The 24252-nt window shown below is 27.7% G+C and overlaps 1 long non-coding RNA gene and 2 pseudogenes across 3 annotated transcripts; all 3 read right to left on the bottom strand.

The window, feature by feature from the left end:
* Positions 1–7058: 7058 nt before the first annotated feature.
* LOC142327688 (uncharacterized) lies at positions 7059–23327 on the bottom strand. Of its 3 annotated transcripts, none has more exons than XR_012757064.1 (3): positions 22815–23327; positions 12172–12354; positions 7059–7115 (listed from the first exon to the last, which is right to left on the bottom strand). It is a non-coding gene; the product is annotated as an uncharacterized LOC142327688 (long non-coding RNA). The 3 variants fall into 3 exon arrangements; XR_012757063.1 differs by lacking the exon at positions 7059–7115 and adding an exon at positions 8327–8575; XR_012757065.1 differs by lacking the exon at positions 7059–7115 and adding an exon at positions 8327–8564.
* On the bottom strand, positions 14626–15497 carry LOC142327838 (cytochrome c oxidase subunit 2-like; annotated as a pseudogene).
* Positions 16088–17105, bottom strand: LOC142327803 (cytochrome c oxidase subunit 1-like; annotated as a pseudogene).
* Positions 23328–24252: the final 925 nt, after the last annotated feature.

The raw sequence follows: 24252 nt of genomic DNA, 5'->3' as shown, positions 1-24252 counted from the left end.
AATGATGTTGATTTACAGTTTAATAACTTTTTAAATTATATTAGGTTGTATTAATCAATCAAAATATCTTTATTTATTTTAAGTCATGGATAATGTTGGGCTGCACATTACCATTTTTCAAAGAGACGGGTTGTATAAGATATGGCATAAAAATTCTCACAGCCACAAAACTAAGACTGAATACATTAAGTTTAAGAAAAAGATAGATGGGTGGATTATGGCAGCTAAAAAAAAATTTTAGAAATATGAGGGAATTACCTGCAAAGAATCAGTGGAGAATTAAAAAAAAAACAGTATGCCTACTACTAAATAAAAAAATATCAAAAATATATGTAAATGTTTTTTCTGATAAAGATAAAATTGTTAATATTGTTAATGAATATGATTCTTGGATCCACTCTATTTATAATTTTTATTAATTTCCTACTTTCCCATAAATTTTATGGTAAAGTTATAACTTTTATTGATACTGCTCTAGTATATTAATAACAATTGATAGGTTGCAAACTGTAATGCAGAGTGATCTGGATAATTTAGGCTTACAGTTTTAGATCATTAAATTAGTTCATAATGCTTTAAAAATAAAAAAATATACTTTTAACTTTATCATCTGCTTGCAGCTTATTAGTTCCATTAATATAAAATAATGGTGACTGTGCTTACATACAATGCAATTATTAAGTTATATATCAGGTGCATTTTATTAAATACTTGGATTGATAGGTTTTAAATTCATGGGATTTGCGTATTCACAGTTTCATATAAGGAAGTTTTTTCCATTAGATGTTGTTCACCAAATCTACTTTATTCTAGTTAATTTCAAATTCAATTATAGATTGTATGGCCAGGGATCAAATAAGAAAAAAAATAGATGTGTGGATTATGGCAGCAAAAAACAATATTTACAAATGAGGGAATTACCTACTAAAAGATAGTGGAGAATTATAAATCATTATACTGGTATGCCTACTATTACAAATAAACTATCAAAAATGTTGATAAATGGTAATGTTTCTGATGAAGGTGAAATTTGTTAATATTTGTTTTATGAATACTTTGTTGAAGTACCTAATAAAGTTATCAGTAGCGCTGGTACTGTGAATGATAGAATGATGCAGAATTATCATGATCACTAATTTTTGCATTGTTTAAATACTAGTAGTTATTATGAGCTTGGTGTGTGTATGTATAGTCTCTTAAAATCAGGTACCGATAAGATTTATTCTGTTTGCGTTAAGGAAATCTCTGTTCAAGTAATTCCTATCTTATCTACTATAAACAATAGTAGTCTTGCGGTGGGTAAATTTCCCTCCATTCTGAAATCTGCAGAAATTTTTCCTGTTCATAAATCAGGCTCTGTAGATGTGGTTGGCAACTATCGGCCCATTTTACTTTGTTTTTTTTTTTTAATTTCTAGAGAAAGGAATTAAAAAATGTTGGTTAGTTTTTATCCAAAAATTTACTCGTGTAATTGGGGACTCAGGAGGGTGTGTTTTGTTTTTACAATGCATGTTTCTGTATTATTTCTTGATATTTATAAAGCATTAGTACAGTTTGTCATCAAATTTGCCTTTATTTAAAATGTATAGTACTGAAATTAGAAGTCTAGCTTTGAAATGGTTTGTGTATTATATGCAAGACAAAAGTAAATGCATAATTGTAGGTGATTGTGTGAGTAATAATCTTTTGGTGAATAGTATAATCCCCAGGACCCGGTTATTAAGGACCTATTCTATTTTATAGTTTATATTAATAACCTATTTCACATAAATTTTACAGTAAGAGAAAGCTATATATCTTATGCTGATGTTGCTCTAGTAATTCATTTAAGAATATTGATAGGTTGCAGACTGATCTGGAATACATTAAATATCAAATATCTAATATATAATTTTTTCTTTATCATGTGCTTCTTTATCAGCTCTCCATTAATATACCAGAATGTTGATTATGCTTGTATTCAGTTATAATGCCATAACACTTTTCGGTCATATCTTGGGTGAATTCTATTAAATACTTAGTTGATGGATGGCAAATTATCAAGGAATTTACATAAATGTGTACGAATTTTGAAGAGATGTTAGTTTTACACGCTTTAAAAATGTTAGTTTTTTCTGATATTTTTCAAATCTGCTATAGTTCATTCAAAATTAAAATATGGATTGCATTGCTGGGAATCAACTTATTGGCTATCTTCATCTGATTATAATTTTGCAAAATGCTATTGTGCAGGTAATGTGTGGTGCGAGTAGGAAAACATTCTTTCCCCTTTTTTGAGTAAATATCTGTATTTTGCATTAGATCTGTTTGTTTATAAGGTCTTCTAACCTTTTACAAATGAAGTGGTAACATCAGGGAGGTGATAGCTGCTATATAACAACTAAGCAGATTTTTACAGAAAATGTTACTGTTCCAAGGCCTTATTGTACATTGTTTCAAAAACATTTCTTTTTCTACACCTAGGTTCTTTAACTGCCTGCTGGGTAGTGTAAGAAGTACCCGTAATCTTAATTTAAATTAACTTTAATTCTTGATCACACAGTAGTTTCATTATGTTTGTCAAATTCCTTATCTTATTTTCGTTAAGTTACAGTTTTTTCACCTGTGTGTTTCACGAAAAAAAATTCTATTTTTATAATATGGCAGCATTTTTGTAAAAAAAATGCTAATCTTGTGGAAATTAAAAAAAACTGAAAATTATTTACTTTTTTTATGTGGTTTTTTAAAGTCAGCCATTAAAATGTAAATTTACCATCCCTTGTTTATTATTCTTATTTTTGAGATCCTTAATTACTTCTTCTGTGCAAAAAAATGAAAAGCAGCAATCACACAGTGAATCCTTGTTTTTTATTTTGGAATTTGTCTCATCATTTTCTTCACACATCATAGCTACCTGATTCTTTTATAAATTATAAATAACTCTTTTTCCTCTAAAATCAGATATTTTTGATGGTATTTTATTTTATTGCATATTACCAGATGACTATTTCATTCAAAAGAGAATTGATGAAGGAAAACATTTTCCGATTGTAAACTCTTCCCCTCCCATATCTTTAACACCATTTTCCTAAAAATTATTAATATTAATACAACTTTATATTATCAAATACTTTCTAAAGATTTGTTGCTTTAATGATACTAAAAATAATTGACAATTCACTTTCAAACTTTAAGGAAATTATTCTTCCAAAGACCTCCTGTAATAATTCTGTTCCTCCTTCAGGCCAATTAGTGGCGGTACTAAATTGACATCATATATCGTAAAAAGCTTAACCTTTTTAGTACATAGTTAAACAATATATCTTATTAATATTTAATTTAATATCTTGTTTGTATTTGTCGTCTTTAAAAATGTAATATCTGTAAAAGGCAGATCTGCAGGCTTATTAACTTGTTCAGTCTAATACATATTCTCCTTTCATTAAAACATTATTTGTATTAAAAATCTTGTAATCCATCGAAATGTTTAAAACCATCCTAATCGAATGACTAATTACCAAATTACAGTCATTCGAATGTATAGTAAAGAAATGCACAAAATGTGAATTGTTTTTTTATTATATTATTTTTGTACTCGATTTATAATAAAAATTATTTATAATAAAGAATGAAGGAATAAGTTGAAATACTAAACTTTAAATTCATTTTGCACGTTTATCTTGTGTGTAGTCTTTGTAGAACTAAAGGTTTTTCATTGCAGAAACAATGCTGTTTTTTACATTGAACTACATTGAACAGAACCACCTTATATTTTTAACTTTCTTTGCCTTATTTTTTCTGATTTTAAATATCTGATATGAAGTATGTTAACAAGTTGACTTACTTACTTCCTCTACAAGCATATACTGTAGGCATCCTATACTCTCGTCGATCTCCCTTCTGTGCGGTACAGACACCAGCTATTTATTGGTAAAAAGATGTCAAATTTACCATCACTTTGGTGCAATACCAGACGTATAGGAATGGTACAGTTGAAGATTTGTAAAGCTCATAACAGCTAAATAACACACACAGGGGTACTGTAACATCTCAGTGAAAATGCAAATACTGCACAATGGCGACTTGCAATGCATGAAAATTGCATACATAAAAAATATGCAAGACATGTTAAATTAATGCTTACAAGTATGAAAAATCAATAGTGAATATCCTAAGCATAGGTGGAGCAGAGTATAACTATACCTTGCTGTGTGCCATTTCCATGGCATATACAGAAATCATAAATCTGTAGTTTTTATGAAAAATCATTCTGTAATTTTAAATATGAAAAATTTTGTATAGATTAATGGGTTACATTTTGTTTTAACCCTGTACAGAAAGTTAAATTTATGCAAGTAGGAAAACATTTCAATGAATGTGTGCAGTTAGATTTGGAATGGAAAAATATAGAAATTAACCAAACTGTAAAATGTTTTCTAAGTACTAAAACTAATAATACTAACATGCATTTGATTAAAGATATTTCAATAATAATTTTTCCATATAAAAACTTAATTTGTGACTGCAGGCTCATGCTCAAAGATTCAAATACTGTATGATTTTAATTTTTGCAAGTCACTTGTCCATTCGCTTAAAAATATTAATGAACAAGTTTGTTGTTGAATAAAGAATGTTTGCTCAGCAAATGGAAAATGAGAGTTTTGTACTTCAAGATTCATAATGGTATGACAAAAAGACATACATCAACAGTCTATAAAGAACCTAAATACCTTTATGAGGCATGATGGGTAAAGTTGCTTATACTCGTAAAATATATATGTTGTTATAATGATACTGCAAACTAATAATCACAGTTTGCACAATGCAGTGGTTATAATAGAGGTAGTCAAATGTCTGTATTTGTGTGTCCTGTTAATAAAACAGATTTTATGATTTTTTTTCAATAGCAGTGTACTGTATAAGTTATTTGTAAATCAATGCCTGTTGTGTATCACCTTACACTAAAAATAGTTAAATGAAAGAAAAAAATTATCGGCTGAGTTATCTCAAAAATCCTAACTGAACAAATTATTATACTACAAAAATAAAAATCTCTTAGTCCAACTTTTGGTAATGAAGTAAATTTCATATTGTGTGTATTTAAAATAAAATAAACATGCTAAACGGATGACAATTGAATGAAAGAATGTTTTAAACAATAGTGAAACTATATACACAACAGACTCAGAATTTAAGAACACACAGGAGGCTTCATAAATCCTACAGAGTTGGCAGTCAACATGTAAAATTATTAAGCTGTTTATTGTGGCAGTAAACAGCAACAACTGCTACAGATTCTTACAAGATGCAGACTTTTTAAGGTATAAATAACTATTACTAATTATTTTTTCATTTGTAAATGGCTTGGTTAAAAGAAGGATTTGGAAGTGTCACGGTTTGATCTGTAGATACGGATATACAGATGACTTCAGAGGGTCCTGCACAACAGGAAAATCCCCATTAATGAACTCAATGTGACAAGAATTAAATGGTTACACAGTAAAATTGTAATATGATGGTCCTTATGAAACTTCTAACCCTGTTGGTGGTTACACAACTAAAGATTTTAAGTTCTTTATCCAAAAATAAATAATAAAGTATAGTGTGTACATTCTGTATAATGATAACTAATTTTTAATTCGCTAATTTAATTAACTTAGTTGATGTAAGAATTATCTTACTGTTTCAAGAGGTATGAAATTAATTTAACTGTGGAGTAAAATAGAAATATTATTTGATAGATTTTTTTGTGAATTTTGATTATCCAAATAACCTTTGCTTTTTGCAACCAGGTTAAATAATTATTAAAGAAACCATATCCTGCTCGGTCTGTATGTTTAGACTTGACACATTTTTAATAACCATCTCATTATCTAATTTGTAATAATATGTAGAGAATAATGTAAACTCTATAATAATTCATCATATAAGGTTTTTAATGTTGGTTTATAAATATCAACAGAAATTTTTTCCACTAAATTTCTGCTCATACATCTGTAGTTAAATAAATTCTTCTTCACTGAGGGTGTCCATTAGCTGCCATAACTTAATACCTGTTAGTTTGCCAGAATGGCTGGCAGAAAATTTAAATTCTAGAAAGGCTTGGTATTTTTTATTCACTATAAAATTCAGTTATCACTGTCTGTAAGTGAGTATAAAACTGCTGTTGCTTGGAAGATGAATAAATAATCACATTGATTATAAGTGACCTTACATGAATCCCAAATTATTCATATAAATTAGTAATGTACAAACATCTCTGAGAATGAGCATCCAACATCAGGCATACTAGGAAAAGAGAGAAATGATTTTCCATTACATTTTTCACTTTGTCAAAAATATTTTTATAAATCAAAATGGGATTTTGATATGTAACAGACTTCAACTGTTGGGGAAATGTGAGGAAGGTGATGAATATAAAAAATATAAGTGATATCTTTCAATGTCCATTAATTACTATAAATTTCCCTCATATTTTATTATTTATGTGTGAAAACTTATTCACAGTAATTTTGTTTATGTTCATTATCTTGCTAATTTTTAGTTTATGTTTGGTAATTGTAATTGTAAAGCCCAATTTGTTTTATTTCTTATATACTTTTTTTATTCTTACAATTCTTATTATTACTTTTCCTTCATCTTCTGGAATACAATAAATCTTTTTCATTCCCTTAACATCTCCTCTTTTGCATATTATTTTAAATTCTGTGTTATTTTAAATACTGTTACTCTAAAGCACTCTGTTAAAAGACATCAACATTATTAACAGTTTCAGTTTTCCTAATACATACTACCACTACCACTAGACACTCCTGGGGAGGAATGATGGATTCAGGATCAATGAAGAGACTGAATAAATAAAAATCCAGTCCATCTATCAGCAGTGAAACACATAATAAGAAAAACAGCCGCAACAAAAAAAATATTTCAAGCTTCCCTGTGAACACTGAATTTCCACTTTCATTTCCTTCAGGAATTATGTTACACATTATTTAATTATTACACATTATTTAATTGTGTACTATTTTTCTTAATGTAAAATAGTTTTTCTTAATGTAAAAATTACTGAAAGAACTTACCTAGTTTACATGTAGAATTCTTTTCTAGACGGTTGTTTAAATTCGTATAAAATACTCCTAACAGACAGAATAGGTTAAACACAAATAATCAAGTAAACAAAATTTGATGCGGTTTTAAAAACGCCACAAGAGATCATAGACAAATAAATACTATTTACCCTACATGACAACGATATTCAATAATAACACTAATATTAGTTATCAGAAAGAAAATACAGAATTAGATAATATACTATGTAAGTTTTGTTTATTTTCACAAGATCACTTTATATAATGAAAGCAACTAATATTATTATAAACAAATGTAATTTTTCATCAACGTAACACATTTTGATACATCAGTTGTTTTGACGAATTCGCGGCGCGAACCAAGTGGAGGACGAGATAGATGTACTCACAGCAATTACGCTTTTTCCATTCTCTGAACGCATTTAAAAATGAATTTTTTAATTTTAATTAATTGAAATTAAATGAATTTTTTACTAATTACAATCTACCATTGCTTACAATTGGTGTATGTATAGTTATATATCATAAACATACATAATTTCAAAGCGTTATTTATGATGAAGTAACACTTGGACAAGCGATGGTTCATTCCAAAATTGCTACACCTATTTTGAAGGAAATATCTGAAAGTTACTTTACACAAATCTTAAACTTTTTTAAAGAAAAATGTTTATAAATCATACTGTGTGTATGCGTGCGCGAGTAGATAGAAAGCTTAAAATTGCTATAGAGGAATATGGTATAATATAGTAAGTACCACGATACTCCGGTTTTTCCGGATAATCGACCCTTCTGCAAATATTATTTTCAAATTAGACGGTACTTATTTTAATGGAAATACTTAATCATTATTTTAGTTAAAATACGAATAAATTAAACAATTTGTGTTTAAAAAAACCGTTTGAAAATAAAAGTATGTTGCAAAAGGGTTCTGGCTTCGAATTCCAGTCAAGCTCAATATTTTTACACCCTAAAAATTCATTTCATAATTAAAGAGAAAAAAATAACTGGATATGTTATTATAATATGGATATGTTATAATATGTTGTCAATTCAATTTAATATATTATTTAAGATAGATTATGAATATTTGTTTTAGTAGTGCATGATGACGATAAAAGTTCCTTGCGTGCTGTCTGGCCAGCATCTGGTTGCTAGACACGGTTGTTATGTAACCCTTCCTCAGTCCAACCATCTCTCGTTTTACTGTTTAGCTTCTGGAACCACCGTAAGATATTACTTCAGAGGATGATAGCCTGCCTGCATGCGTGCGAGTGTGTATGCATATATATATAAAATAATATATATATTATTTTATTGAAATTAATATTTTTTAAGATTCATATTAGTCCTTTGTAAGTTAAATTATATTTAAATTCTATTAAAGTACAGAATATTAAGATAAGACATAGCTTACTTTAATTTTTCCATGAAAGTACTTTCAAGGATCCCGCATCCTCAGTCATGATTGAAATAATTCTGTTATTGCATATTTAACTGTAAAAATACTAAAATAATGAAAATTGCATATTAATTTATATGAGTACTGCAATATTTTACTTATTAAATTTATAACTTATTATTAAATTTTTGTTAGGTTCTTGTGTAAGACGATCAGTAATAACGTCAATTTGGAATTAAAACTTTTGTAATGATATACTGAACCATCAAAACATTTTCAGTAGTCTTTGTAACTACCAGGTGGTGCTGTTTTTCCTCTTCCATCAACTGATGTTACTGCTGGCAGTTTTCTTTTAATTAGATAAGATTGATGCATATTACAAATGTTGCCCAAAAAATCTTCATAATGTAAACTATTAGTATATTATTGATGTCACAAATCTGTTAACATTGATAACAACCTTGATATTTTAGATGTATACAAAAAACACATCTTAACACTCTTGAAAATTATGGAACATAAATATAAAATGATGTAATAAATGAAAAGACAACTCAAATCACACACACTTAACAACAGTACACCAGTCACTGAAGATAATTGATAACTGTTTAAAATAATTATATTTTTTATATGTTTTATTATATAATACACAGAAAGTTTGAAGTATTCAAATCGTACAAGGCGATAGGTTTGAAAGCTAACAAGAAATTATTGAACCCTGCAATTTCAACTGCATGGGAAGATTTTAATAAAAAAGTAACGCCAATTTTAACTAATTCAAAACCAACTACTGTTGTAAGAATTTTAGAGCTTGGTAAATATATAAATGAACTGCTCATTTCAAGAACACAAAATCCTTAGATTTTAAAAAACAAAATGTTTGTGTTTGTCTGCGTTAGTAACTTTGCGCGTATTAGTAAAAATTTGATCAGTCACTGAAGATAATTGATAACTGTTTAAAATATTTTTTTTTGTTTTATTATACAATTCACAGAAAGTTCGAAGCATTCAGATCAAACAAGGCGATAGGTTTGAAAGCTAACAAGAAATTATTGAACCTTGAGTTTCAACTGCATGGAAGATTTTGATAAAAAAGTAACGCCAATTTTAACTAATTCAAAACTAACAGTAGTAGGAATTTTAGAGCTAGGTAAATGTATAAATAGACTGCTCAACTCAAGAACACAAAATCCTTTCAGTTGGTGAAAAGAAAAAAGTTAATTTATCCAAGATTATTCAAAATTATACAAGACTTTGCATTCCTGCAACCTCTGTTCCCTGTGAAGGATTTTTTTCAAATGTGAGACAGTTAATAACTAAAAGGCGAAGTAGTCTTACTTCAAAGAATTTCAAAAAATTATATTTCTACATGAAAAAAATGTAAAATACTGTAAAGTTTATTTGAAAAGTATTAATTGATTATTTTAATTTTTACTATTAGTTTTCATTATTTTTTTTTTATAATAGAACCAAAGATTTTTAAAAACAAAATGTTTGTGTGTGTGTTGTGTAGTAATAGTAACTTTGCGTGCATTAGTAAAATCTAGTGGAAACCACAAGACTGTATGCCTGACCTTGTACCCCACTAAATTACATATACATATTTTTTTTAATGAAAAGTACACTAAATTTTATTTCATTAATAACTTCTTATATTTTTTCTTATTTTTTTTTATTGTTATTGAATTGTTATTTATTGTAATTTTTTTTTACAAACAGAGGTTTATAATTAATTATTAATAAATCAATATAGTTAAATTAAAAAAAAAAAGGAGATGTAGTCTGATTTGAACCGATGTGCCTTCCCCTTGATTCAAATATTTCATTAATTGAAATTTTGTTTGGCTCTAAGTCTGGAACCAATGAAAATAAATACCACTTATGATATATCGTTGAAAAGCTCTAAATGAGCTCTTATTAATGCAGAAAAAGTCCAAAATCCAATTTTTTTCCAGATTTTGCACTCTTTTTGGACACTTGGTTCAGTCAATTGCAATCAAAAAGGGACTTGCACAACTAGATGTTTCTAAATCCAAATGTTGTAAGTCGTAAATCCAAAATTTCTAATCATTTTTGAGTTAAGCGAGATACATACGTACGTACGTACAGACGTCATGCCGAAATTAGTAAAAATGGATTCAGAGATGGACAAAATGGATATTTCCGTTGAAATCTGAAAACCGAAATTTTTCGCTATCACAAAACTTTCTTTACTTCGTACAAGAAAGAAAAAAATAGACGGAATGAATGGCTCGCTCAAAAATAAGGTATGGTACAAACTATATTATTTTAAATTATTGATTTTGTCATATATAATTTGATATTGATGTCAGTTCAATAATTTATGTCATGTATACATATAGTGAAATTAGATTAAGATAAATTTTCTAGATATAAAATACTTTTCACGAGTTGAAATTATCTATATATATATATAATAATAATAATAATAATAATGATAATAATGATATATAAATTAATTGGCTGTCGTTTCGTTTGTAGTTAGTGATTAAACATATAAAATGTGTTTTGGGGCTTACAGATATAATTTAATTTTTTTAAGATTAATTCAGTTAAATAGCACAATTAATGAAAATATCTTATCAAGCAGTGATAAATTTGCCGAATGTTTAATAAACATTAGTAGTGGTGATGCAATAAGTTATAAGTCATGTGAAAGGATATAAAGTAAACAAAGCGAGCTAGAATTTGGTATGGTAAGAGGATCCTCACCTCAAAATAAGCATAAGAAAGGTTGCTATGAATCGAATCGAAACTGAGAAGGATTTGGTTTCCCATCGTCTATTCAGTTGATTGTTGAGAATCGTATCTCGATTATTTCGTTCAGAATAGAGAATCTAATCGAAGGAACGACTCGTTCTCGAATTTCCCATAATTAGTTAACAGATACTGTATTTGTAAGATTGTGAATTTCATGGAAAAATGTTGTCTTAGGTAGCCGTCTTGTAAATGTTTTTAAGCAATCTGCAAAGAGAGTTTTAGGTAATGAAGAAGTAAGTGTCATATACTGTAGTTCCGTTAAGGCACGTTTAATGTAAACTGGACTTTATTTCATAAAATAGTTAATTTTATCTTTTCAAGACCGATTGTTTTCTCCGTAGAAATTTTAGAAGGAAAATAAATATATATATGGCAATATTGATTATTAATTAGGTTATTCTGTATTAGATTTTTGATTTCTGCAATTTCCTACTTCTCACTTTAAGGTTAAGAGGTTATACAGCATCGGGGTTATGTTACAGGATGAGTTTTACTTGACAGCTCGGCAACTTAAATAAACAATAAGTTCCTGGGATAAAAATTTTTTAGATTTATGTTATTACCGTAACCCTTTCTTTATTTAAATTTTAAGATAAATTACTTTATAAAAGAGGACGCTTTTCCTCATTTTAACTTTGAGGCAGCCATCAAAATGTTATCATTCTTAAATCTAATTTTGCCTAACAGTTTCCGATTTTCCAAAATAGATTGATCCCAGAAGAGCGAGAAACCACAGTGTTCAAGTTTTTTAATTAATAAAATTGTATGCTCTACCAAATTGAAAGCTTTGCTCAGGCAGTAAAAACAAATTCCCAGGGTTAAATCAATATTGTAAATACCACTTAATATCAGAAAATGCTAACTAAAAATCTTGCTTTGTAAGAAAAATATAGATTTCAGAAAATAAAGCAATCTTACCTAACCAATTGCGATTAATTTGTTCTTCAAAAAATCGTACTACTTTGTGATATCAAAGCACCCTGCCTGTGGATTTCATAAATTTTGAAATTTTACATCACAACAATAAATCATCTAATTCATTTTCAACCAATTGGAAATCCCATTGATGGTCTTACTGGATCTATTCATGTTCTTCCTAACCTATGAAAATGAAATTATGGTGTATATCTGGCAAGCCAAACAGTATCTGTAACCAACCTGCATAGTGTAACATGGCAAGTACAAGGTGATTACTGTTTTGTATATAATCTTAAGACTAGATATAGTAAGTGTTTGAGGTATGGTTGGAGCTGTTCTCTAGGTCACCATCTCCCTTTATTCTTCTAATGAGTTATAGATTGATGCAAAGATAATGGATAAAATGTAAATTGTCTGAAAAATAATTAAAACGATTGTGTATTATACTATTTAAAATTTAAATATTAAAAATGCATTTCATGTAATGTCTCACATTTAGTATTATAAATCACCATTAATATACTTCATTAACTATTAATTTATCGCTTTTAAAATGACAAAACTGAACAATTTGCTTAGAAACACAAAAATTTCTTCAAGTAAAAAAATGCTGCACAGTTAAAAATTTACTCAAAAACATTTTATTAAAAATGAATATTTTTCTTTGTATATTTTTTGTTAATTAATTTGTCTTCTGAATTTGTATATGGGAATGTTGACTGTACATTTTTGTAATTCATTTCTCTATTTCAATCTATTATTTTTGGGTTGCCTATTCAAAACATTTGGTATCAAAGTTTTTTTTTATGATATGCTGCTAAATTTAACCTTATTATTTGTTACTGTTCCTAGAATATTCTGAACAGTGGGATACAACTATTTTACATAAGTTTTGGGGTTTTTTATTTTATATTCATTTTTAATTCTGTAGTGTAAATAACATAAATATAAAAAACTATCTGCAGTAAAATATCAATGCAGAATCAAGAAAAAATCCATTACCCAATACAAAGTAAATATTAAATTAAATTTGTATGTAGCAAAATAGAATTTTATATATATTTATATATATACCGACAATTTCCTACAGATGGAGAGGTCAACAAGGGTCACTTGTCAGTCACAAAGATCTCCTACCTTAATGATGGATTTCTTTTTTTGGGAGGGTTATTAAAGATAAAGTATTTTCAAGAAAACAATGAACTGCTGACGATATGATTCAGTTATTAAAGAAGCACACCAAGAAATGAATGAAAACAAAGTATGCTCAATGTAAAATCTTGACTACAGTAGTATGTGAATGCAAAAAGCAATCAACTTGAATACTAAAGATATTGTTTTTAATTGCATGTTTTATGCGATCCTTATTATTACTTAATAAAATAGAATTTTCTTTTTTTATATATATAGCAAAATAGAATTTTATATATATATGTAAAATATACATATACATACTGGTGGGGGAAGAGGCAAAAGTAAATGTGTGTGAAAGGTGTAAATAAAAAATATAAGTTTTATTAAGTAAAAGAAGAAGAAAATTCTATTTTTTCAAATGGTTTGGCAATTTATTAAAAATGGGTATGGTAGCATAATAAAGCCCTGTCTTACAAGCCAAAGTATTGTGTTGATTTTACAAAAACTGTTCCATTGTCATTGTTTAAAAGACAATGGAACTGTGGATAGTGTAATTTTTTAAGAAGAAGCAACTATTCTGTTTTGCAAAGATTGCACATTCATAAATATAAACACAAGGGTATGTTGTTAATACGTTTAATTTTGTAAATATAGGTTAACATGATTATGTAGGCGTAATAAATAATGATGACAAGCTTAGCATTTTATTATGGTGCTTCAGAGCAAAACAGTACAGCTTGATTTTGTTACAATGAAATCATATTGATCATCTCATGAGAACTTGTTATATAATAAAACACCCAGAAATTTTGGTTTGTGGGCAACAGAAATACTGTTGTTTTCATTAATGGAATTCTATCCACATGATGAATGGTGTTACATCTGCCTGGGAATTAGGTTTCCTAATTCCCAGGAATATATATTGTTCTTATAAAATATATTTTTTAGACTCTGTTATAGAGTTCAATTTTAATACTACAGTTTCTTAATAATAATAAGTGTTAGTTATATTAACCAAATATAAAGATTGATATTACTATGATTAAAATTTCTTTTTGGTGAGTTATTAATTTAAATTCATTTATTAGTTTTTTTTCTATTATTTTTATTATTATATTTATTCGAGATTTTTTGGTTCAGTATCATTTTGGTAGAATTATTGTTGTTATTATTATAATTATTCAATTTCTTTGTAAAAGTTTAGTTATTGGATCAAATGTTGAGAATAGTCTAGTTATCATTTTCAGTTAATATTAAATTTTATTTTTTTTTATTTTTATTTTTTTTATTTGTATTTAGGTTAGTTATAAAGAATAATTTTGTTATGTTTATTATGATTGTGGCTGTTGTTATTATTAATATGATGTTTCATATAATAGGAGATATTTGTGGAATCAAGATGCACATAAAATGTATTTTTTATTTGACAGTTAAATGTTTTTTTTAAACTAGCTTCTTTCATTAAGAGTATTCGATGTTTACTATATTTTGGTTTAAGAGACCATTACTTTCTTTCAGTAACTTAATGTTTATTAATTTTATGTTTTTATTCATTTAATGAATGATTTTATATTAATTCTTTCTATAGTGATTGGTATAAATCTGTGATTTATTCCACAGATTTCTGAGCATTGTCCAAAAAATACTCCTGGGTTTTTAGTTATTAGGCTGATTTGGTTAAGTCGTCCTGGGATTGCGTCTATTTTTACTCATATTGATGGAATTGTTCAAGAGTGGATTACGTCAGATGATGATACAATTATTCGAATTTGTGTTGAGAATGGGATAATTATTCGGTTATCTACTTCAATTAGTCGAAATGATGATAAGTCATTTTGTGGTTTTATATATGATTCAAATTCTATTTTTTTAGAGTCTGAATATTCATAAGATCAGTATCATTGATGTCCAATTGTTTTAATAGTAATTGATGGTTTAATTACTTCTTCTATTAGGTATAAGGTTTTAATTGATGGAATAGCAATAAAAATTAAAATAATTGCTGGTATTGTTGTTCAGATTGTTTCTATTATTTGATTTTCTGTTAATATATTATTTGATAATTTATTTTTTGTTATTGTTGCTATTATAATTGTTACTGTTACTGTAATAGATAATAGAATTATTATAGTGTGATCATGGAAATTTAATAGTTGTTCTATAATTGGTCTGGCTCTATTTATTATGTTAAATTTTATTCATGATGATATTTCTAAGGAAATTTTTTTAATTTATTAATGAATTTTAAGTTCATGGCAATTTTCTGCCACTCTTAGAATGGCTTAGATACTAGTGGTAGTTCATTAAAAGAGTGTTCAGGGGGTGGTGTAATTGAAAATCATTCAATTGAGGATGATTTATTGTTTTTAAAGATTGTAATTCGTTTAAATGCTATGGCTTCTCATATGATGAATATGAATATTATAATTCTGATTATTGAAATTAATGATCCCATTGATGAAATTGTGTTTCATGTCATGTAATTGTCTGGGTAATCTGAATATCGTCGTGGTATTCCCGCTAGGTCTAAAAAGTGTTGTGGGAAGAATGTTAGGTTTACTCCTAAAAATATGGTTGAAAATTGAATTTTTAATCATTTTTTATTTATTCTTATACCTGTTATTAGTGGAAATCAGTGAATGATTCTTGCTATAATGGCGAATACTGCTCCTATTGATAATACGTAATGAAAATAGGCTACAACATAGTATGTATCGTGTAAAATTACATCAATTGAAGAGTTGGCTAGAATTACTCCTGTTAATCCTCCAATAGTGAATAGGAATACGAATCCTATAGATCAAATTATTTGGGGTGATTTTTTTTTTTGTTATTCCTTGTTTAGTGGCCATTCATCTAAAGATTTTAATTCCTGTTGGTACTGCAATAATTATAGTTGCAGAGGTAAAGTATGCTCGTGTGTCAATATCTATACCTACAGTAAATATGTGGTGTGCTCATACAATAAATCCTAAAATACCAATTGCTAATATTGCATAAATTATTCCTAGATGACCAAATGTTATTATTTTTCCTCTTTCGTTTGTAATAATATGTGAGATTAATCTGAATCCTGGTAAAATTAAAATATATACTTCTGGATGTCCAAAGAATCAGAATAAGTGTTGATACAAAATTGGGTCTCCCCCTCCTGTGGGGTCAAAAAATGAAGTATTAAAGTTTCGATCTGTTAATAGTATTGTGATTGCTCCAGCTAATACTGGTAATGATACTAGTAGTAAAACTGCTGTAATTAGGACTGATCAACAGAAAAGGGGTATTTTTTCTATAGTTATTCCTTTTGGTCGTATATTTATTGTTGTTGAAATAAAATTAATTGCTCCTATGATTGATCTTAATCCTACAATGTGAAGAGAAAAAATAGTTAGGTCTACTGAAGGTCCTGAATGTGCAATTTGGGCTGAGAGAGGGGGGTAAACAGTTCATCCTGTTCCTGATCCTGACCCTACGATTGATCTTGCAATTAAAAGTGAGATTGATGGTGGTAGTAATCAAAATCTTATGTTATTTATTCGTGGGAATGCCATGTCTGGTGCAACAATTATTATAGGAACTAGTCAGTTTCCAAATCCTCCAATTATAATTGGTATAACCATAAAGAAAATAATAATGAATGCATGTGATGTTACGATGGTATTATAGATTTGGTCATTTTTAATTATTGATGCTGGTTGTATTAGTTCTAATCGGATAATTATTCTTCTTATTGTTCCAAGTAGTCTAGCTCAGAGCCCAAAAATAAAATAAAGAGTTCCGATATCTTTATGATTTGTTGAAAATATTCATTTATTCATGAAGAATGGGATGGCTGATTTAGGTGATAGATTGTAAATTTATTTAAGGTTTTAAACCTCTCATTATTTGTCTTGTATTCAATTATGATTCTATATTGCAAATATAGAGGTGCATTACTTGCTAAGGCTTATTTATAATAATAATTTTAACTTTGAAGGTTAATAGTTTTTTTAACTTAAATCCTTCTTTTAGTTTAATTTAAAAATTATTATTATTGAAATTCCTATTAAATTTAAGATAATCGGGATAATTGATTCTTTTTTTTTTATTTTTTATTTATTTGATTTGGTTATTGTAGGGATTATTATGTTTAAGTATATGAATGTTGATATAATTGATGAAATTAGTATAATTAATGGAATTGTTGGTGCTATACAAATTGTTGATTTTATAATTATTCATTTTATTAAAAATCCTGTAGTTGGAGGTATACCTCTTATTGATAATGATGAAATTATTAGGGATGTTTTTGTTAAATTTGTTTGAGTATTGATTTGGTTTAAAAAATTGATATTATTTTTTTGAACGTGTTTATTATAGTTAAGTTGATTATGGTGTATATAATTAATAGAAGAATAAATTGTTGTTTTGAAATTATTAATGAAAAGATTATTACTGGTGAATTTGAGATTGATGAGTATGCTATTAATTTTTTTAGTGATGTTTGTTTTATTCCTGAGATTGGTGCCATAATTATTGATATTATTATTAGTTTAATTCTGGTTATTTGGGTTGCAATAATTGTGGGAATGATTTTTTGTATAGTTATCATTATTATACATATTTCTCATCTTATTATTTGTATAATTCTTGGTACTCATAGGTGAAATGGGATTATACCTATTTTTATTAAAATTCTCATTATTATTAAAATTCTTTCATTAATGGGGCAGTTAATGATAGCATTAGTAATTATTGAGGTTATTATAATTGATGAGGATATTCTTTGAATAATTAAATATTTTATAGATTGTTCATTTATTTTATTTCTTTTTTTTAAAAGGGGTAGAAAAGAAATTAAATTAATTTCTATAGATATTCATGAGAATATTATTCTGTTGGAGGATATTGTTATGATAATTCTTATGGTTATTGTTGTGATAAATATTGTTTTTGATAAATTTATTTTAATTAAAAAGAGAATTTATTCATCGATGGGGTATGAACCCATAAGCTTAATTTAGCTTATCTTTTTGTAAAAGGATGTGTGATGCATTAAGAATTTTGATTTCTTCAGTTTCAGTTTAATTCTGGATTTTACAATTTAGCATGAGTGAGGTTTCACTTAATTTACTTCATCAAAGTAATCCTTTAATCAGGCATCTTGCTTGAGTATAAAAATCCATTGTTTTTTTCCTTTTTCTTTTTTAATATCATTTTTTTTTATACGGTACATTATTTGCTTATTTGGTTTTTTTGCAATTTTTGATTTTTGAGTTTAATTTTTCAACAAAAATTACCCTTAAATCATTCTTTTGAAAATTTTTAAATTTATCATTAAAATACTTCTCCTTCGCTTTTCGTATTTCAATATTAATTTTATTTCTATATAATATGTAATCTTTTCGAATTTCCAGGTTAGCTGGTGCTTTTTTCCATTTTTTGAACAGTTTGTCTCTATACTTTATTTTATTTAGAATGTCATCCGTCATCCATAGTTTTTTTCTACTTTGAATTTTAATCCTATCAGTATTTCTGCGAACTAAAGAACTGTTATACACAGAATTAATTATATCAACGAATTTCTCATATGCAGATGGATTATTATCCATCTTATTACCTAAGGTGTCATAATTTATGCTATCTAACTTATATCTAATTAAGGCATTATCTAAGTAAAATGAACCAAGACTGTCATCCATCGATCGTCGGGATGAATTCTTGTACAACAGATCTGCTATTGTCACATAGCGATCAGAAATTTTAGTTTCAATTACTCCAGAAAAAACGTATCAGGAAAGCCTCTAATAAAAATGTGATCTATACAAGATCTAACAATTACCCCATCTCTTATTTCCTCCCTCGTTATATCAGATATGCAACACATGAATCCCGTTGTATGTAATAAGGTTTGATAGTAACTAACTACAGTATTTTCCTTAGTAAGATCAATGTTCATATCTCCGATTAAGACCGCATTATTATTATTACAATTATGAAGAATATTTTCAAGATCATGTAAAAATTCATGAACATTTAAATCTGGCGGTCTGTAAAAGCATATTATCGTAAAATCATCGGTCTTAACGCCCAATTTCACTGAAACCTGAATGCATAATAGTTCACAACTTGAGACAGTCAAATGCAACATTATTCTTTCAGCACTGAGTGTGCTACGACAAAGAATTAAAATACCACCACCAGACCTAATATTCCGGACACAGTGATAGGAGTCATAGCCATTAATCTGATAAAAATTAATTAAACTTATTTCATTATCCGTAATGTTTATTTCCGTGAGAACTATCAAATCTACGTTACTATTACCTAGGTGAATCAAGAATTCATCCCGATGACCGCGAATAGTCCTAATATTTAAATGAAGTATACTCAGTTTCGATAAACAAGAGTAATCTTGCGAAAATTCGTCTAGGTTCGAGTAGTAATTATCAATAGCCAAAAACCGGCCATTAAAAATATTATTTTCATTAATGCTTTCCATTTCAATAGGGATTCGAAAATATGTCTAAAACGCACAGATTACATAAGCTATACAGATTATAAGATTATACAATTTGTAAACATAATAAAAACATTTTATTTAGAAACATATAAATTTTATTTGTAAAGACTAATTTAATACTAATCGTTGTTATGACTAATGTCTTATCTACGCAAAAACACAGCATAACCGTTTTTGTTAAAGGGGTTAAAGGTTAATCGGGCAATAAATAATTAACTAGGAAGTCAAATTTATTCCACACTCTAAAAGTACTATATACGGAGGTAAGGAAAGTACGGTTAATATGTTAATATTAATTTTAGTATAAAATTAATATTTTAGATAATTTAAAAATCTTTGGTCTTAAGTCGTCAGTCGGACACCAATCCGTTACACACTTTCCGGTACCCAAGCCGAGAATCGACCCTCGGATCTTCGATTTTATATCGACAAGTACGCCTTTGCCATCGATGAGATGATAAATTAAATTCATTTTTAGTTTTACTGATTTCAATTTCCAAGCAATATTTTTAGTTTATAAAATAATATTGAGTTTCTAACCTAGAAAAATAATTTATTAAAAAATGTCACATTCATGCCTCTACATTTTTATAATTTAATTGTACGATTGACTACAAAAATTATTTTTTTTAGATATTTTAATTTATTTTCACTTTTTATTTAAAAAGGTACTACTAAAAAAAATAACAAATCTACCTTAATGAAACTAGACTATTTTCATGTAACCCAATACAATACTTAAAACGTAGAGAAGCAGCGGTACATTTTTATTCGTCTGTTACTACTGGAGCAAATGTCAAACCTCTTTTGCACATTTCCTTGATTTTTTCTTTCATTCATAAAATAATTTATGAGTAAAAAATGTAAAGAAAAGTCTATGCTGGAATTGCTCATAAAAATAACATGCATTTTACAAGTAATTCATTGTAATTTTACATACTTAAAATGTATAATCTTTAATCGAACTCTCTAGTTCGATTTTTTCTACAAAATTGTTGTTCATTTTATGAAAAAAAAAAGATTAAAATATATCATTTGTTATTAATTTTGTAAAAGTGCTGTTTAAGAAAGAAATAATCTTTTGGTAGAATAACTCAACAGGCCTAATTACTATACATTCGACACAGACTGGAGACTGTATATAACACATCGTTTCCTGAAGAAAGAGGACATTAATTAGTTGCATTTTTTCTTATGATTGTGATAAATTTTAACCGTCTGTGGCATAGATGGCACTAATAAGAACTTCTGTCTCTCTCTGATAGTAATGGTGCATATATAACCTTACCTGTTGTGAAAGAAATGAAAATATCATTTGTACTACTGAACACCATTTCCATTTCAGTAAGTTAGTACATTGTTAGGCAAAAACGTGTACTATTTAGCTAAATGAAGTGTGTAACGGAAAACGGCTTCATTCCTCACTCGTTAGCAATTAGGTAGACGTAAATTAATAACAAAGCCTTTTCGGACATGAGTTTGTATTAACTTTTTTCCCTATCTTAAGCTCTAGAATCAGTTTCCAAATTATGTACTTTTCCTCCTGAATCATTCTGTATACAGAATGATTTTATATATATATACATAGAGAGAAAGATTACATTTTATAAAATTATTATTTTTTTAATATTTTCCATAATTTATTATAAGATATTTTCTCAATTAAAAGTTGTAATAACATTAACATTACAAATTCGATGCGGTGATGAACGTTTAAAAAAATGTAGATGGGATTACTCTCCCTTCAAAGTGAGAAATAATTTTTGTTACTTTATGAAATAATTTTATTTCATAGAATCAGTGGATAGTACATAAAAAATATAATAAAAATTAGAATTAAGTTTGATTTGGTATATTTATTTCTTTAATTGTTTTCTTATAATATTTAAGAGAATTATAAGGAATAAATATGCCGGAGGTTGGACATTTTTCAGTCTTCTTGAGAAGTTAGGTCTTATAAATAAATTATTTCTACAATACCTCTTCTTCGGTAAGAAATTAATGATTTCTCTTTTCTATCAACACCAACACACACACACCCGCGCGCGCAACACTCCCCCTCACACGATTTCTCTCACTCATTCACTCCCCCTCACTCACTCACACGCGCGCGCGCGGTTAGAAAATTCTCGCGCCCTCTGAGGAACTTCTTCGCTACTAACTCGTGCCTTTCACGCTGCAATGTAAATCATATTTTAATAACTAATTACACGAGTCTATTATAATATAATTTATATTAAATTATAAATGCCGATCGTATGTGAGATTCAAACTCGGGAACTTTCGGACGAAATGCAGTTATTCGACGTCGACAAACGGTTTACTTGATGCGTGTTCATCAAGTATAACGTTATATATTTTGTTCTTATAAATATAAAAGAATTATACAAATGTGGGTTGTTTATTACATCTAAGGCAACATTATTTCATTTATCTGGCCGTTTGTTATTTTTATTATTATAAACTTAAATATAATCCGAGTTAATTAAACGTTTTGAGTAACTGTTTTATTCTTAAACGCAATTTTATTTTATAAATAAGTTTATAACATTCTATCATTTTAAAAACTAAGACTGTTGTGAGACTAGTAAGTGCGTAATAATCTGTATAAATAGGCACATTGACAAGATGTCTACATCTTGTTAATTTTTTCTTTAAACCATAAGACTTCGCAACTGTTAATATACGTTTGGATTTATACTTTTTATGACTAACTGTTATTTATAAAGTAACATCGATCAGTCATATAGTTGTTAGTACGTCGGCTTCTAAATCTGCCGGTCTCGGGTTTGATTCTGGGTAATAATTTGGCTTTTTTAAATATCTCATATTTAATTTAAATTAAAATAACAAGAATAAAAATATATTTCGCTAAGCTAAAAATAATCATTTTTGCCAAACAATTCATTAAATTCCCATAATTCCTGCTAATGAGTTAACCTTTTGTAATTAATCACATTATTTGTGTACTATTTTGCTTATTACAAAATATTTTATTGAAAGAACTTACCTAATTTACATGTAGAATTCTTCTCTAAATGGTCGTTTATATTCGTGTAAAACACTACTATATATACTGAAAACAAATAACGTATAAGTAAACAAAATTTGATACGGTTTTAAAAACACCATTAGATCGGAAAGAAATAAATATCATTTATTGTACATGACAACGTTAATCGTTCGTTAATACTACTTATATTAGATTAATAAGTTATCAGAAAGAAAATATTAGATAATATTACAATCTAAGTTTTCTTTATTTTTACTACATCGCTGTATATTATGGAAGCAGCTAATAAATAATATAAACAAATATAATTTTTCATGAACGTAATAAATATTTTGACACACGCAGTTGTTTTGACTAATTGTAGCCGAACCAAGTTGAAGGACGAAATAGTCGGATACAGTCACAGCAATTACGCTTCCTGATCAATTCTATCTGTACACTCCCTTTTACATACACCAACACGTACAAGTTACCGCAGTTAGTAAATTTTTTTCTCCGCTCTATCCGTAGTTCAGACCCATCTTTTTATTTTATTCTGTTAGGTTTTTTTTACTATTATTTTCTTATTAATCTGCATAATTAATTTTAATTTTCTAATTAATGTTTTTATATTAAAATATTTTTAAACTTTTTTTAATATAATATATTTAAAAATGTATTTTTTAAATGTAATTAATAATTTTTTCACAAAAAAAAAACAAACGGATTGATTTCTTACAGACATTCGATTTGGTTTGCTTTAATTCTTATTTTCAATTAGAATCGCATTATCTTAGGTGAATTTCAATGGTTTTCTGAGAAAAAGAAATTTTGACTATAAAAAAGTAATCGGGTTTATTTAACTATGTTACTTTCCAACCTGTTAACTGCCATCTGTGATCGGAATTAAGTAACGTTTAATGATTTTACAGTCTAGGAACTCTTTATAACCGTATTTAAAAATATATAAAGTTTCATATCATTAGTAAATATCCTCGATGAATCGGGAGCTAAATTAGACGGTTCTGAAACCTCTTCAAGGTTTGTTATTTCAAAAACAAAACGTTAAATTTTTCAACGAATAAAACCTATCTATATTTAATTTATTCTGTAGTAAAAAGATTACGTACATATGACAATCTGCCATCGTTTAAAACACACACATACACACACACACACACACACACACACACACACACACACACACACACACACACACACACACACACACACACACACACAAGATTTTATTAACCTCCCTTTAGAGACTATTGAGTGCGATATTAAACTCGAAAATCGTCTTTTTCCTTTCCTTATTTATACAAAATAAACAAACTACGTATCATATAAAATAGATTATGAATATTTGTTTTAATAATGCGTATTAAGATCACAAGTTCCTTCCCGCGCTGTCTGGCCAGCGCCCGTTGTTGAACACAGTTATGTAATATTACTC

The sequence above is a fragment of the Lycorma delicatula genome, chromosome 7 (genome assembly GCF_047948215.1).
Source record: "Lycorma delicatula isolate Av1 chromosome 7, ASM4794821v1, whole genome shotgun sequence".
Lineage (NCBI taxonomy): Eukaryota > Metazoa > Arthropoda > Insecta > Hemiptera > Fulgoridae > Lycorma > Lycorma delicatula.
The sequence above is the reverse complement of the archived record's forward strand: the minus strand, read 5'-3'. Positions and strand labels throughout refer to the sequence as shown.